We start from the raw sequence: 15,982 nt of genomic DNA on the forward strand, positions 1-15,982 counted from the left end.
CAGCAAATGTGGAACACAGAAGCATCAAAATGCTATTCCAAAACATTAAAACACAACATGCAATTAATTTTGTTTTACATCTAAATTTACATTTTGACTTTTGAAGAGGATGCTTCTGCTTCTAATGTATCAATAATTTATGGTAAAGGGAGTATTTTTATTTAAAGACAAAATATTATTATAACCTAATCGTAAGTGATTCCATCTGGTTTCATTTGTCAGCAAGAGTTAGGCTTAAAAAGGAAATATAAACAAGCTCTCACATCTCAAAAACTACCACTGGCAAAGTCTATTTCTCCCCTCAAACTGATGGTTTAACATCGAATTCTCTCGGGCGTATCTGAGTGCCTGAAACTTTCCCATCTCCAGAATCGCATATGAGTGTGTCTGGCAGTGCCAAGGGTGAAAACAAAGACTTGCTCTGAGAGCTTGCACTGCAAGAACCGCAATATCAAAACATTTGGATATTTCATTATTTTGAAAATTAGTGCTGCAGATTAGCAGTCTGCCCCTGGACTGTGCTGGACGGTGTTAAAAGTGCTTGTAAATAGAAAAGAGATCAGGCTTAAAGCAAAAACTCTTATATTTTGCAAGTTTCGTTACTCTTAGGGCCGTTTCATAGTCAACGCATCTATACGAATATGCGTCCCCGAGGCTACGCATCGTTACGCTTCGGCCCCCATTATGCGTCGGTGCGTAGCCAAATGTGTCGTCCTAGTTTTTAATACGCGACGCGCTGATGCACGCAATACTATGCGTTGTCGGTTGGGACGACATTGCAAGTATTGTACATTAATTCAAGTATATTGTGTTTACAGAAGAAGAAGGTTTGAATACAATGGCGGGCGAAGAGAAAATATTAAAAGAAAAATTATCTATCTCTGCGTTGCCTTTGTTGCCGCCGATGTAAAATCTGCAACAGAATACACTCCTCTTCAGTTGCCATTGTGATCTGAATATCACGCGACCCAACTCTACTGATATCACCTACTGATACTACCCCCTTTTGCGTGATCGGTGTATTGCATACACGCATCGCCCGTGACGCTTGTATCCACTGTTTAGACTATGAAAGGGAGCGCGTCGCTCGCGTTGCTTGCTCGCGTTTCTCGCGTTGCTTGCTCGTGTTTCTCGCGTTGACTATGTAACGGCCCTAAATTTTTAAACTTTTGCTGTTAAACATAATTTGGGAGATTTTGAGCTTTGATGACACTTTAAAAATCCAAACAGCCTTCAATTTTTTTGCTTGTGCAAGCTGTATTAAGCTCTACATGTAATCTTTTAGTTCCCCCCTCCCCCATTTGTATGAGATCTGATGGCCGGTTTGCTGGCTGCTAGTTAACAGCAGACCTTGCTCACACACACCCCGAGGTGAAGATTCAACCTGCCGACCACCCACTTCACCAGACGTCTCCCCAGGCATCAACACCACATGGCCATCGTCCAGCCAACATCTCCCCAGTGACGGGCCGCTGCTGCTAATGATGCCCCGTGTTTGGCAGTTCAGAGGCCTGTTTGATCAGGTATCAACCCTGCGCGTCAATGATCTCCACAGATATCGCCGCAGAGAGCAGAATGGAGGCTGAGGTTCAGAGGGATCTGTCATCAGATCAATCAGTCAACCAGTCGGTCTCTGGGACCGAGGGCCATCAAGGGCCAATGCCTTGCCTTTGGTCGCACTTTCTCCTGAAGCAATGGAAGGTTTTTTTTCTCTAATGAGGAAAGAGTTTGGTTTGTGGAATAAAATTGCAGAGGTGGTATTGATGTGTACAACCCATCTGGTCATCCATAAGATAAACTATAAGGCCAAAAGTATGTGGACACCTGAACCCCACACCTGCATGTTCATCTTGAGTGTTAAATTTTAAAACCATGGGCATTGCTAGAAAATCTGCTTAACCTGTTCCCTAGAATGTGGGTGTCCATAAACCGTCTTTTACCCAATCTAGAGTCTAATAAATTATAGGCCTAGGGCCCTTTTCAGTAAACATGCACATAATGTTTGTGCTTTACCTGTGGGCTTGCATTTGCAGATTAAACTAGGGCTGGAATACACTACATGACTTAATATTCGACATTAGGCATTGTACAGTTGTCGAAATTGTAAATTGTCACATACAAAAATTTGCCATCATACACTAAATGACTGAGGACTGCACACTATTAGACTTTAAAGTTGTTCCAAACAGAACAAACTGACGTAAAAATACACACATTGTTGGAGTGACAAATAAAAAACAACAAATCGGCTGAAAATATCAAACGTGTTTGACATCCTCCGACAGGAAGGACTAATAGTCTGAAGCTAAAAAAATCAGCGTCTATGACTATCATACACTACACGATTTTCTATTTTAACTGCCAACAAAAATCGTATCTTTCGGAAGACCCTTTGACTGTTACATGCACTTATGTTTTTACTTGTGGAATAATGCGAGTACTTTCTATTCCTTTCTGTTGTGGCCCATTCACCAATTACTTCGCATAAACTTTTGATACCATTCATCAGCCAGCATTGATTACTTCAGGTGCATAATGAGTATGGACTGCTTCACTCTCATTGGACTGCTCAGGAAAAAGGCAAGCTGGCATCCTCCATATATGTCCCTTACTTGTTTTCATTTTGCCCGGGGGCTGCTTCCAGCGTCAGGGGCCTCTCTTTGCAATGTGACAGCTCCATCTCAAGGGGTCTGGATCCTCATGCAAAAACAGCGCATCAGAACAAATAAGGCTTTCGCCACTTATGAGAAAGCTTCGATCAGTACCACCCTTTAACGTCACGTCAATGCCAGAGCGCACGAGGCAATCTTCCACAGTCTTGCACGGCTCTCTGCCAGTCTTTCCTGCAATTCAGCATCATCTCTACGGGAGGCTCCTGCTTCTGTCATCCTATGGAACCACTGAGGAGGTAATTACAGATTTTGCAGCGTACAGAATTTCCGAAGACGGACACCTGCCTTAAAAAATTATGCTTCTCTGCGGTCGACATTCCCACCCCTGCTCCTCCCTCCACTTCCTCTATTCCAATCCGAGGAAAGATGGAGAAATTCTGCTTCTGCTGATCCCCTACCCAAATGCTGGCGGCAACAGGAGCCTCGCGTACATTAAACAAAAACTGTCAGCCTGGGTAACGTGTGGCACTGAAGCATTTATTCTGTCTCACACATCCTGGCACTTAGAATTATTTCCTCCATGCCTGATAACCAAATTACAATATGGCAGGTCTCCCCGGAGCCACGGGGATCGTTAGTGCCAGCTCACAACATACTTTCAACTGATGTGGCATTTCATGTACAGCTGCCAATCAAAGTCTACGGAAGGGAAAGATGCAAATGAGGGTGGGCCTGGCAGTGTTGCAATTACAGTTGTGTGTGTGTGTGTGTGTGTATACGAGCGAAGGTATAATCCCTCGTCTCTCCTGTAGATAGACAGCTGCAGTCTGAACGCAGTTCCCCAGAATCTCACTGTGCTAACTCTACTCTAAATGTGGGGTAAGCAAAATGGCAGGTGAAGGGAATTACTGTAGCGCTGCTGGATTATGAGCTGTCGTATGCTTCTCTCGGGTCTCTGAGTGAGCCGAAATCTCTATCCTGTGGAATAAAACCGTTCGCTGTGTGAATGGCATGAAGACAGCAGTTTAGTAAACTTGCGGCTCTTCAAAATAAAGGGGTGACACAGAGTTCCATCCTGTTTTGAGATGGAAAAAATCATAATGTTGTGATGTCTTTGGCATAGCGTTTTTCCCTCTTAAACAGTAGCTTGGTGATGGTGAAGGAGGCCTTGAGCTCAGCTGTTATAGCTATAATATTTGGTTTTAAATCATGACAAACTACATTCAAACTATAATAAATATAATATAAAATGGCCCTAATAAAATTAATTTGGAAAATTAAACCATATTTAAAAATTTATGAATGTATGTTTGCACATTGTATATTTGTGTATATATTATGCAAATAATTATTAAATAAAGAGATATTTATTTTAAGTAAATTAAGCATATCCCTTCTTAATCAAAGTATTTCACACACACACAAAAAAAAACACTTTATAGTTGTGAAGCATAGTGAAATGTTCATAGTTATCTATGGTTACTGTACAAACTCAGAAAAAAAGGTATAAAATCTGACACTGGAGGTGTATCCTTTCAAAAGGTGTACTTCTGTACCTTATTCACCCCCAAAGGGTGCATATTAATATCTTAAAGGTACATATTACTACCTAATGTTACATATTAGTACCGTTTGACAGGGTACCACTGTACTAAGACAGCAATGTGAATTTGCAGATAACTGACTTTATACATCTACTAAAAATCTACTTTAAGTTGGTTAAAAGAAATTGCAAAAAAAAAAAAAAAATGTCTGAAACAATCCCTAGCATTTGAACAGATACCACTTGATTTGATATATCATAAAATGACATTCAGACAAGTATTGCAAAAGTGTCCAAATGCTTTTTAAGGCCACTGGTATTGTGATGTTTAACAAGCGTGGTTAGTTCCATCGAAGGCTTTTATTATCCAGCCAAATTGCAGGGTAAAGACATTGTTTTCACAGCACTGGACAGATCCACACTGAATCTGCTTAAACAAAAGGTCTGCAGAATTCAAGGCCCCTGTTATACACCTCTCTTAAGTGTTTATTAATGATTTGGCTGATTTGATTGTTTTCAGCCATTATTAAGATTGTCACACTCACAACATTTTTCAGGTGATTAATTGGCATAAAAATAATTATGGTGAATTATATGTCTCGTTTGTAAATTCAATGCCGTAAGAAGATCATTTATGCATTTGGAAAATGTAAAATATATTTCCTATAAATTATGTTTCCATTTTAATAAAAAAAAATTATTTATAAAACTGTAACATAATATGCATTATTCTGTTGAATATTAGTATATCATTGTTGGTAATTATACATTTTCTTTTGTTTTCTTAATTTAATGCAGCTTTTGAAGGTGGCCCAGTTAAACCATCAAGCTCATATTTCACAAGAACATTCTCAGTTTATGAAGGATTCAATTTTGCAATGACTGCACAACCAATGTGTGAGCCGCTTTAGCCACTACAGAATTCTGGGTAGCACTTTATTTTACAATCTAGTTCCCCATGTACATACTATGTACTTATTATAGTAATTACAATAACTATGTTTTAACTAGGTACTTACCCTAAACCTAACCCTACCCCATGTAGTTACCTTGTATTACCAGAACTTTCTTAGAGAAGTACACTATAAGTACATGTAAGTACACGTACTGTAAAATAAAGTGCAACCGAATTCTGTGTCTGAGTCTTTAGAAGCTTATAGGGTTTTATTTTGTAAGTTAAAGGGAATATGCATTTATGAATTTAATACATTTATGGATAGGTATGCAAATACTTATTACCAAAAGGGACAATAGGTCATCTCATGCAAATAATGTATTAAAAGACCCTCCAGCATCTCCACTATACCCAGTACAGGTTTACAGACACTCAGCAAGTGAGATTAAATGGCTGGGAAAATTCGCCATTACAGCTCTGGATGGTGATGAGTGAATATGTGCACCAGGGGTTAATAGCACAATAAATCATCAGAAACATTTTCCAGGTTGCTTGAGTTTATCCCCCCACCTCCTTTTTGTTTCTTGATTTTGTCTTTATTCTTATTTGTGTTTTCTTTTCGTTTACTCAATGAAGGAGTACCCCCCACTTCTCTCTCAAAGTGATGCTTTTGTTGCATTCCAAGAGGTTGATAAATCAATCCATCAAAAAAAAAAAAAAAATGTGCGGTGAAACTCAATCAAGAAAGGTCATGTCGCCAGGAAAAGAACAGATTAAATTAGCATTGAATTAGACATGGAAAGTGAGCTCTGTCAAAACCATCACCGAGCTCAGCACAATTAGAATATGTTAATTATGCATTTCATTAAGGGCCCAGGCGCTCTTTGAGTGTGAGATGAAATGTCACTGGTGTAGGCAGCCGAAAAATGGAAGATTGCCAGGCACAACTTTCTTTGTGCAATGTGTGACACCTTCATTAACATCAGGGATTGCTGCTCTGATTAGACTTTTGTATTAGTGGAAGCCTTAGGCCTTCAAATGCTTTGGGTTTTTAACACCCTGACTGCAAAGAGGACATTATCTATGGACACTTGAGTGAATTTACAAATCATAATATGACTTGTAGTTCCTGCACATTAATGGCTACAGGTCCATTATTTGGAATAGTTTTGTTTGGTGACACATGCTGTCATTTAAAGGCTTGATTTCAAGTACTGCACATTTAAACTATTGTGATGGACCAATCAGCTATCATGCATTAATAATAAACAGTAATGTTATATTTAAAAAAAAAAATACATTAATGTTAATTTCTACAGCTTGCAATTACAGAAATTAACATTTAGAAATATTTTAAAACTATTGTTAAAACAGACTATTTTTAAAACATCGTTAGTCTTTTTTAATTTTATTTGTATGTATTTGTTAAATCAATTTGGTGTTGACATTGAGGTTGCAGTAAATGATTTAATGCATCTGTTATACAAACATTTTAGGAAGCTGCATATATGTAAGGATTCGTTATTTGTAGTTATTTTAGTCTGTTCATCTACTGTAGTTTCTCTTCAGGAACAGAATGGCGTTTAACACTTGAAATAGTTAACCCTGGTGTAAACTGAATCCTGGGTTATCTTGTTTGTTCATACTTTACCTGGGTTTAACCATTAATCCTGTATATAAGATCACGTTTCACACTGTTAAAACTCTGGGTTAATGTTCTTATTTGCATATTTGCGGTCAGTCTCTTCATTCTCGTATTATGTACTATTGAGTTATTGCTGAATGGAAATTTGGACTACAGAAGGTAAAATAAGAACAAATATCGTTACTCTAATTCTCGTGTTTTTCCGTCAATCTCTTTCCGCGGGTAAAATAGATGTTTTTCGGCGGGGTTTCACAGATAAAATTCTTATTCCAGGGGCTAAATATCATGTTATTGTGGTAGTTTTACCCCGAAGACATGAAGAACACAACCCACACACGGAAATAGTATTATAGCAGCCCAAGTCCGCAGGAAAACCACAGACTTGTCTACAATCTCAATGCTCGTGTGGGTTGCCAGATTGGGGTCACGCAACAGGAACGGTTGCAACAAGCCTTGATGAGTTTATTTATCTGAGTTTTGATATGCCATAACTCATAGAGCATTTTTAGATGAAGGCTTTTAGGTCGGGGAGAATCTGTGATCTCTGATCCAGTTCTTTTGCTGGCTTCCAATGCTGCAAAACACTGTGTGTGACAATCATACAGAGCAAAAAAAAAAAAAAAACAGCCATCCTGACACTGAACACGTATTTCAAAGCACAGTAACTGGCTGTAGCATTGTTTTCCAGAGAAACAAGCATGAGAACATGTTTCCTAAATATCTGCAGACATGTTAAGGTGTTTTTATGCTTTAGTGCAGTCAAATAATTATAAAGTAACTTAAAGGTGTTCTGAGAAGCTTATAGATGTTTGCTGTAAATTGCTAGGGAATTATTAGCATGTTCTGTGTAGCTGGCTGCTTACCAGCCCAAGTCAAAGGGTTCATCATGAAGTCTCTGTGATATATTCTGGTCTAGATATGGCTCAGGTGCCAGGCTCAAACAAGGAAGAAAACAAACTATTTTTTAATAGTCCAACATCTTTTGTTTTGTTTTTTTTATTTTTGTCTAATATACATCTGTTGACCTTTTAAAAAGAGGCATTTTAGGTGTACGTATGATTTTTCTGTAAAAAAAAAAAAAAAGCAGACAAAATGATGGAGGCCCTAGCCGTGAAAAAATCGGGGCTCTATCCTTCATAATAAAATGGCAGAGATGCAGAGAGAGAGAGAGAGTCATAACAGAGAGTGATAATGAAAAAAAAAAGTGGGAACCGAGCACAAATGGTCTGGCATTCTGGATGACTTACACTGAAGATCAGTCAAACTTTTAAAAACTTCATTAAAGCAAAATGAAAGTGCTCCCTGGCCCTCTAAAATTGAATAGAAGTTGCTTGGGAATGGGAGCAGCCTGCCAATTACGGCTTTCACAGCCTTTTTTCAGGGTTTAGATGACTGTCTTGAGTTCACACTGAAGCAAATAAGAGCGTGTGTTTGTTCGTTCCTCACCCACCACATTGAAGCTGATGTTCATAACGCTGCACGATCACTGGCTGTTAATCTTATTCCTGTAAAGATCCAGAAAGCTGGTAATATCACTTCAAGGCATCTCTGAGAAGGAACGCTTTATTTAAAAATATCTAATTCCTTGTTTTGCGTTGGTTTAAGAGTGTTGGATGTCTCTTATCTGCTTTGTTCATGTATCTTAATATCACACTTCTGTCTATTTGTGCCAAGCGGCAATGCGTTGTCTTTTCTTAAGCATGTGATAAATGATAAATTATTCTAGAGATAACTTAGTTTGCAAAAGGTGGTGTTATGTTATGAGTCTTAGGAATGCTAAATTGTAGTCCATAGCATTTGTTCCTCTAACTACAGTTAGCAGAATCGAGGTAGCATTGTGAAATATTATTACAATTTCAAACAACTTTTCTGTTTGAATGTAATTTAAAATGTAATTTATTCCTTTGATGGTAAAGCTGAATTTTCAGCATCATTACTCTTTGTCATTTGATCAGTGTCACAGTGATCTTCAGAAATCATTCCAATATGCTGATTTGCTCAAGAAATGTTTCTTTGTATTATCAATGTTTAAATCAGTTTTACTGCTTAATGTTTTTTGTGGAAAATATTTTAGATTTATTTATTTATTTAAATTTTCTTTGATGAAAAGAGTTCAAAAGAAGATGATTTATTTGAAATAGATTTTTTTTTTTTTTTTTTTTTTTGTAATGTGAAGGTCTGTAAAAGTCTCTTTTTATAAAATGTAATGTGTCCTTGCTGGATAACTGTATCAAAATATACATTATTTGTCCAAATATGATGGTTACTCATAGCTTACACATGCAAAATAGCTGCAGCCATCCATCAAAATAAATGCAAAAATGTGTATGTTTGTCAAAAGTCATGTCGGAAAGCTTGTATTTATTGATTGTACATAAATGCCACCGCAAAGTAAGTGAATCTTTTCTGATTGCATGTAATCTGGATTATATAATTGCAATAATTACTACTAATAATTATAGTACTTATAGTTAAATTGTTAAATTTTAAAATACTAGTAATCAGACTACAGTTACTTTTTTATTGATTACATGGTTACATACAATTCACATGACATACAGGCAAACAGGTATAGTATTTAATATTTTTTTAATTGTTTTATTTGATTATTGTAATTTAAAAAAGGGTTCTCTTAAAAAGAAATTTTAATTTTAATTCATTATTCAATTTTCAATAAATTTCCGAACCCCCTGCAATTCCTTCACAAACCCCAGTTTGAGAAACTTTGACATAATATAACATTTAATGTACTTCGTGTTAATAACAACAACAAATATATTTTCTTTCTCTTTATATTTTTAGATCAATATCATTCAAGATTGTCCTATTTAATTGAATGTGATCAACAAGTAAGGTCAAAATTAATCTAAAAGTATTCTGATTATATCACAGGAAATGTGTAATATAATGGATAACGTTACTAACTTAAATTTGTGTCATGTATAATTCAGAATCAGTATCAGACTACAATTGTAACGGCAAAAAAAATACTTCGATTTTAACGGTAAAAAAACTTTGAAAATTCTACAGTACAAATCTGTTAAATGGTTAACGTTAATTTACAAATAAAGAATAAATTTACAGGGAAAACCCGTAAACTGACATTCCCAGAATTCTCTGCACTGCGTTTCAAATTTTGTTTGAATTTGATGTTTATTCTATGAAATAACTGTTTCTTCTTATTTGTTTTTATTAGGGTTTATTACGGTTGTATGTTACATATAATGTTGTTAAATTAATGTTTATTGCATATTTCAGTTTAATGAGTCTCACCATGATGGTGTTTAGCGGTTGTGTAAATGACACTGTGCACTTTCTAAGTAACTTATTATTTAAAAGCTGCTTGTGATGGTCTTTGTTTCATCACGTGACTTTCTCATCACCAACTGCTTTTGGTGGTTAACAGTGTAATACAAAGGTACAAAGCAGATTTCATTACTTCAATAGGTTAATATATAAAATTATGGTATTAAACTGTAAATTTAAGGTAAAACCGTTAAACCTAAAAAGGTGTTACCGTATTTTTTACGGTATAATTCTGGCAACCATAGATGCCGTTTTTTTTACCATATATTTTACAGATTTTTTTTTTTACAGTGATAATCTACCCAGCACTGACTGTAGTATTACCTTGGTACTTGTTCAAAAACATGGTAATATATGTTATATATCATGACTTTTAATGATATATCTGAATACCATACTCTATAAATTTCTTTTTAAATTGTTTCCTACCTGACTGTAGTTGACCTGGAAGAGAAAACTAACCCAAGCGTTGAAAACTTGTACCAGGCTTGCATTATGAGCTCTGCTCTGACACATTTAGTAGTGCAACAGTGCGTGAATCAGTAGCTAGCGTGTGCGTTAACCTAAACGTGTGCTGGATTAGGCTATTTTTGTTCCCTTAGCATTAACGTAAGAACTGACCCTCATGATGTCAGACCGACTTTTCATCATGAAGATCAATGCTTTGTTTTCCCTCCAAAAACGAAGCCATTATTTTGAGATCTACGTAAAACAACATAAGAATCCCTGTAAAAGATATGCACATCTGACCACGATAAATATCAGGCAAATGCAGTGCTGTACAATAATCTAAATACATCTACAGGAAACAGCCAATCGGAGGAGAAATATGGAGGTCTGTCTCTGCTGTAAATATATTCGGTGGCCCGAGGATGAACTCAGAGGCCATGTGATGTATGATTTACACACAAAAGACCACTGACTCCTCACAATGATGTATCTCTGCCTCCGTCTGGTCAGACCCAGTCCTGACATATAATCTTTCTCCTTAAACGCTGATATAGAGATAGATAACAGAGTGTTCTATTGATTCCACTGTCAGCTCAGGCCCGACTGCTATTTTAAACACTAACTTATGCTTCCTGTGTCATGTATATTCAAAGGACAGTCTCTGCTGTGTCTTATTGTCCAATCACATACTCTTTGGCTAACAGCTTAAGTCAACATGAAATCTAATTTGAACCTATTTAATTTCCTAGTACATGTACTGGTCTTAATATGAATGATTCATCAGTGCACATTATGGCAGTTTATAAAAGATTACGACAATAAAAGAAAATGGCAATTAAAAAAAAAATCATTAATATATGTTAGGATTAGCTAAATATATATGTTAGCATTATACCATGGTACTGGAATTCATGCAATATGTTTTTTTATGAAATTCATGCAATATGTTTTTTTTTTTTATATATATACTCTATGGTCCTTCCAAGACATGTCCAAAACACCATGGTAGTACCGTAGTACATGTCCAAAAACAATGGCCGTACCATGCAGCTTATTTTAATAATTGAGACCACAGTATTTACATGGTACTTCAATGTGCTTCAAAAAACTATATGTGCAAATATGATAACTGACTGTATAGTTTGATGTCCAAACAACCATGTCAGTACCATGGTACTTTTTTTGAAAGTGACCCCATGGTATTTACATGGTACTATTATGGTGCTTCATATCATATTATTGTATTACCACAGTAAATGTCCTCAAAAATGGTAAGACCGTGGTACTTTTTATATATCATGGTTCTATTTGATTACCATATGTATATACCATGGTTTTTTCATGATACTTTGAGGTGCTTCAAAGCATACTGTGGTAATACCATGTGGCATCTAATAAAAAAATATGGTAATACCACAGTACTTTGTTTTATGTCATGTCTCTAAATAATTAACAAAAATGTATACAATGGTATTTGCATGATACTTTGAGGTGCTTCAAAGTGTACAGTGGTTTTACTTGGTAACACCATGGTACTTTGTTATATATAATGACTATGATAAATAAATGATACCTGGAATAGTAACATGGTATTTGCATGCACCTCAAAGAATACTATGAATACCTGTCCAATAATCTGGTAATAGCATGGTACTTTGGTAAATACCAAAGTACATCATACCATATGTGTACATCATATCATATCACACACACACACACACACACACACACACACACACACACACACACACACACACACACACACACACATATAAATATTATGACAATAGTTTTCAATACTTTCTCAAAATCAGATCAGAGCATACCTTGGCATTGCTTTGGAGCTCATCCAAACAACATGGTAATCCAAATAAATTATGGTCTAAAATTATTACCATATGCATATACCATGGTATTAGCATAGAACTACAAAGTACATAAAAGCATGCCATTGAATTACCATGAAACTTGTCCAAAAACATGGTAATACCATATCATGTGTGCAGTTACAGTTATAATGATCATGATTATTATTATGGCTGCCTTTGCGCGAGTCTTACTTCGCTGTCATGCGAGTGTGAAGATTTAGCAAGCAATTTATCTCAAGCTTCGTGTTTATTCAGTTCAAGTGTTTCAATATTAATACAGTTAATCTAATATCTTACATGTCCACCTTAATTACAACCTTTCTTCTTGTGAACCCTGATCTGCTACAGTCTGAGCGAAGAGCAATGATTAAAGGAATCCTGCACCTCATTTGCACATTGACTCTGTAGGGTGCACACGAAGTGGGCCGCGTACTGAATCAAAATTACGTTACAGAAAGTGGGTGAAAAGGAGAGAGTTTCAATTCGCAGAGTATCTTATTGTGTCTGTAGATACGTCAATCCTGTACTGCGATCAGCAGTTTTTTTGTGACATTCAGCCAAGTATGGTGACCCATACTCAGACTTTGTGCTCTGCATTTAACCCATCCAAAGTGCACACACACACTGTGAACACACACATGGGGATCTGAAAGCACTTGTGTCACAAACTAGCAACTTGGTCAGGTTTATTTTTCATGATGCTTTTCCAGCTGATCAAAGCTAACAGCTTGCCCGTACCATCACACACATTCTGACTCCTTATGAAATAGTTTTTAAGCATTTACACCATTTTGAGCTTCCTAAATGTCTTAATTCCCATTATTCATAGCCTGATGGCTTCAAAAACATTCTGAACATCTTAGATTTACCACACCGACAGAGCATAGAGGTTCTTTTTATAAAAAAGTACCAATAAATCCACTGCAAAATCAAATTAACCACATAAGTATGCGTGCATCACGCAGACAGAACTTGGCAAAATTGACGTCAGCTCACATTTACAAATCCTCTTTCAGTCTGTCATTAGACATGCTATAAAATAGTGATAAGTGCACGCTTCTCGCTCGCTTTAGTGAGCTGCTCTCTGATGTTGATGTGTTGTAATGGGCCAAATGTGCATTGAAATTTGCCTGCTTGAATAAACAGAAAACATTCTCTCTCTGCCTTTCTTTGTACTTTCCTGATGACTATATGTTCTCTGGATCAACACTGAAACAAAAGAAACATAAAAGGGTTAAGGATCTTGCAACGGTAACCTGGGTGCTATTCGATTAGAAGGTTTCAGGATTCATGAGATGTCGAGGCCATAAAAAGCACCTCGTTTCTCTAAGGAGGTGAATTAGAATGAGATACAATCAACAATACAAGCATATAACATACTAATTTAACTTTTTTTCTGAAGTAACACTGTTTAACACGGACTCAAGCACAGGCGTGTTTATTTTGCATCCTTTAAACTCACTCATTTGACGCCATGTAAAGAGAGAACTTTTTCTAAAAAGTACCTGCATTTGATTTGGTTTCTATTGCATTTCCATTTTGCACTTTTTATCAGTGGGTTGACAAATCTCGGTTTTAGGTTTGCAGAAATCTTTGCTGTTCCTCTCATTTGTCTTGTTTGCCGTATCTGGGTGTGGATGAACAGAGATTAAATGAATCATTGTCAGTTGATATGACCACATGTGTGGGAGAAGTCTGTTTTTACATGTACGTGATGTTAACACCTCGGCAGATGTTGACTTGGGTGACAGATGAAAGCTCAGCTCTTTTCTGTGAACTAAGAGATCTTCAGAATCACAAACAGTGATGTCGATCAGCTATCTTTCTTTCTTTCTTCCTCCTACATGAGCTGAAATGTGAGGTCAAAGTTGAACTAAACCCTGTTTTATCATGTAAACATCGACAGCATTTGTGGCAGATGTCAGAAAATGATGCTCAGTCATGGAAGAAAAAAAAAAAATCTTTTTCCACATTTCCTAGAAGCGAACCAGGCCATTTTTCCAGAGGATTTAAAAGCACAAATGTGAAACTTGTGTTTTTAAGCACTTAAACTATAAGAATTGTTTAGTAAAAACCTATGATGCTGAAGTTGTTTCTGTTTTCTTCTTTGATCATTTTTCTAGGCAGATGAACTTGTGGTTGTGTTTCTGCTGTATATGAAGTTTTACTGGTGTCTCATGGACGCTGAGAAGAAAAGATCAGATACAATTACACCAAGAAGGTTAGCAGGTAATTCTGTCACACTACTCTCATGTTAACACTTTTATTTTTTTTTAGTCTGGGAATATCCAGTGCAATAGATACTGGAAAACAAGCTACATGTCTAGTTTCAACAATACTTATTGTTCATATATTACCCTTTAAATATAATAAGCATCTATATGCAAAGTGACTTGGACAATTTGGACATGGTGCCACATTTAGATCCCCATATCAATGGGACTGAACCATATAGGGCCTAGAAAAAGAAGACAACAAAAGAAAAGTTCGTTAAGAACCAGAATCTAAAATCATATTGGAGTATCTTTAATACTTCTCGAGTTACAATCACGCAAACTTTGGAAAATGAATATGTATGGCACACAGACAGGTATGTTCTATTTCAATTGTTTTGATAGAGGGAAACAAGATATATTTCTAGTTTCAATATTATTTGTTTCTTTGATATTCTCTAAACACAATAAGTGTCAGCGGTTTGCAAAGTGACCCACATTGGGTTTTTGACCCCTGAAAATGTGTAATATTGAATTATTTACTCTTGGAGCAATATTGAGATCCCAGTATCTCTGGTAGTGAACCATACAAGGCCAAGATAGCAAATGAACGCTTGTTAAAAAACAAATTCATAAGGGATATTAAGATATACTTCTTGAGTTACAGCCATGCAAATTTCGAATAAAATTTTTGAATTGTGTACCATTTTTGAACTGTCACCATTTGTATATGATGCAACAAAGATGCTAAAGTCATCTTTCTAAAGTCTGCCTTTAGTAATTTTGCTCCAATCTCAGTAGAAAATTAAAATTTTGACTCCATTTACAAAATTGTGGATCACTCTGTAAATATACATCCATTACATTTAATATTATGGCTTTCATCTCTATTTATGTTTGACTTTTTTTCAGAATTAGAACATTTGAAACTCGTGTTAGATCAACAGAATTCCCTTAAATGCTGTTCCAACTAACAAATTACTTAACAGAATATCAGAGTGAACAATATTGCTTCAAAATGATGCAACGTTTGTTGTGATGTGATATTATATTCATTCTCAGCGATCAGGCTTGTGTGTTAAATGCTGTGGTATACGTACTGTACAACTAAAATTATAGTCCTTGTATCTTCGTTTTGTGAGGTGATTGTGCCTTAAATGTAAAGTTTTGTTAACTTTTAGCAATGCACTAGCATATGGGTGCCTTTGAATCTAGCAGACGTGAACTAAAGCCGTTAAAGTCCCATTTTGATTTCATGCTTTGCTTCAGATGCACTTCTAAAACCTCTCAAAACATTTTAACTGTAGACGACGTGTTTGAAAAACAAAACTGACAGAGATGACAATCTGAAACCTCGCTTTATAAAAGTTTCAGGTAAAGGAACTCTCGCACTTTAAATAGTTCTTTGGCGTACAGCGATATCTGGAACAGTCCTCCATCATACCGTGTA

The 15,982-nt window shown here is 36.2% G+C and overlaps 1 long non-coding RNA gene across 1 annotated transcript in view; it reads left to right on the forward strand.

Annotated features, from left to right (window-relative positions):
• Positions 1-14,543, forward strand: part of LOC113065361 (uncharacterized) — a 30,328-nt gene extending 15,785 nt beyond the window's left edge. Inside the window, exon 3 of the long non-coding RNA XR_003278998.1 lies at positions 14,443-14,543. This is a non-coding gene — a long non-coding RNA (uncharacterized LOC113065361). The remainder of the gene's footprint in view (positions 1-14,442) is intronic.
• The last annotated feature ends 1,439 nt before the right edge of the window (positions 14,544-15,982 follow it).

The sequence above is a fragment of the Carassius auratus genome, chromosome 48, assembly GCF_003368295.1.
Source record: "Carassius auratus strain Wakin chromosome 48, ASM336829v1, whole genome shotgun sequence".
NCBI lineage: Eukaryota > Metazoa > Chordata > Actinopteri > Cypriniformes > Cyprinidae > Carassius > Carassius auratus.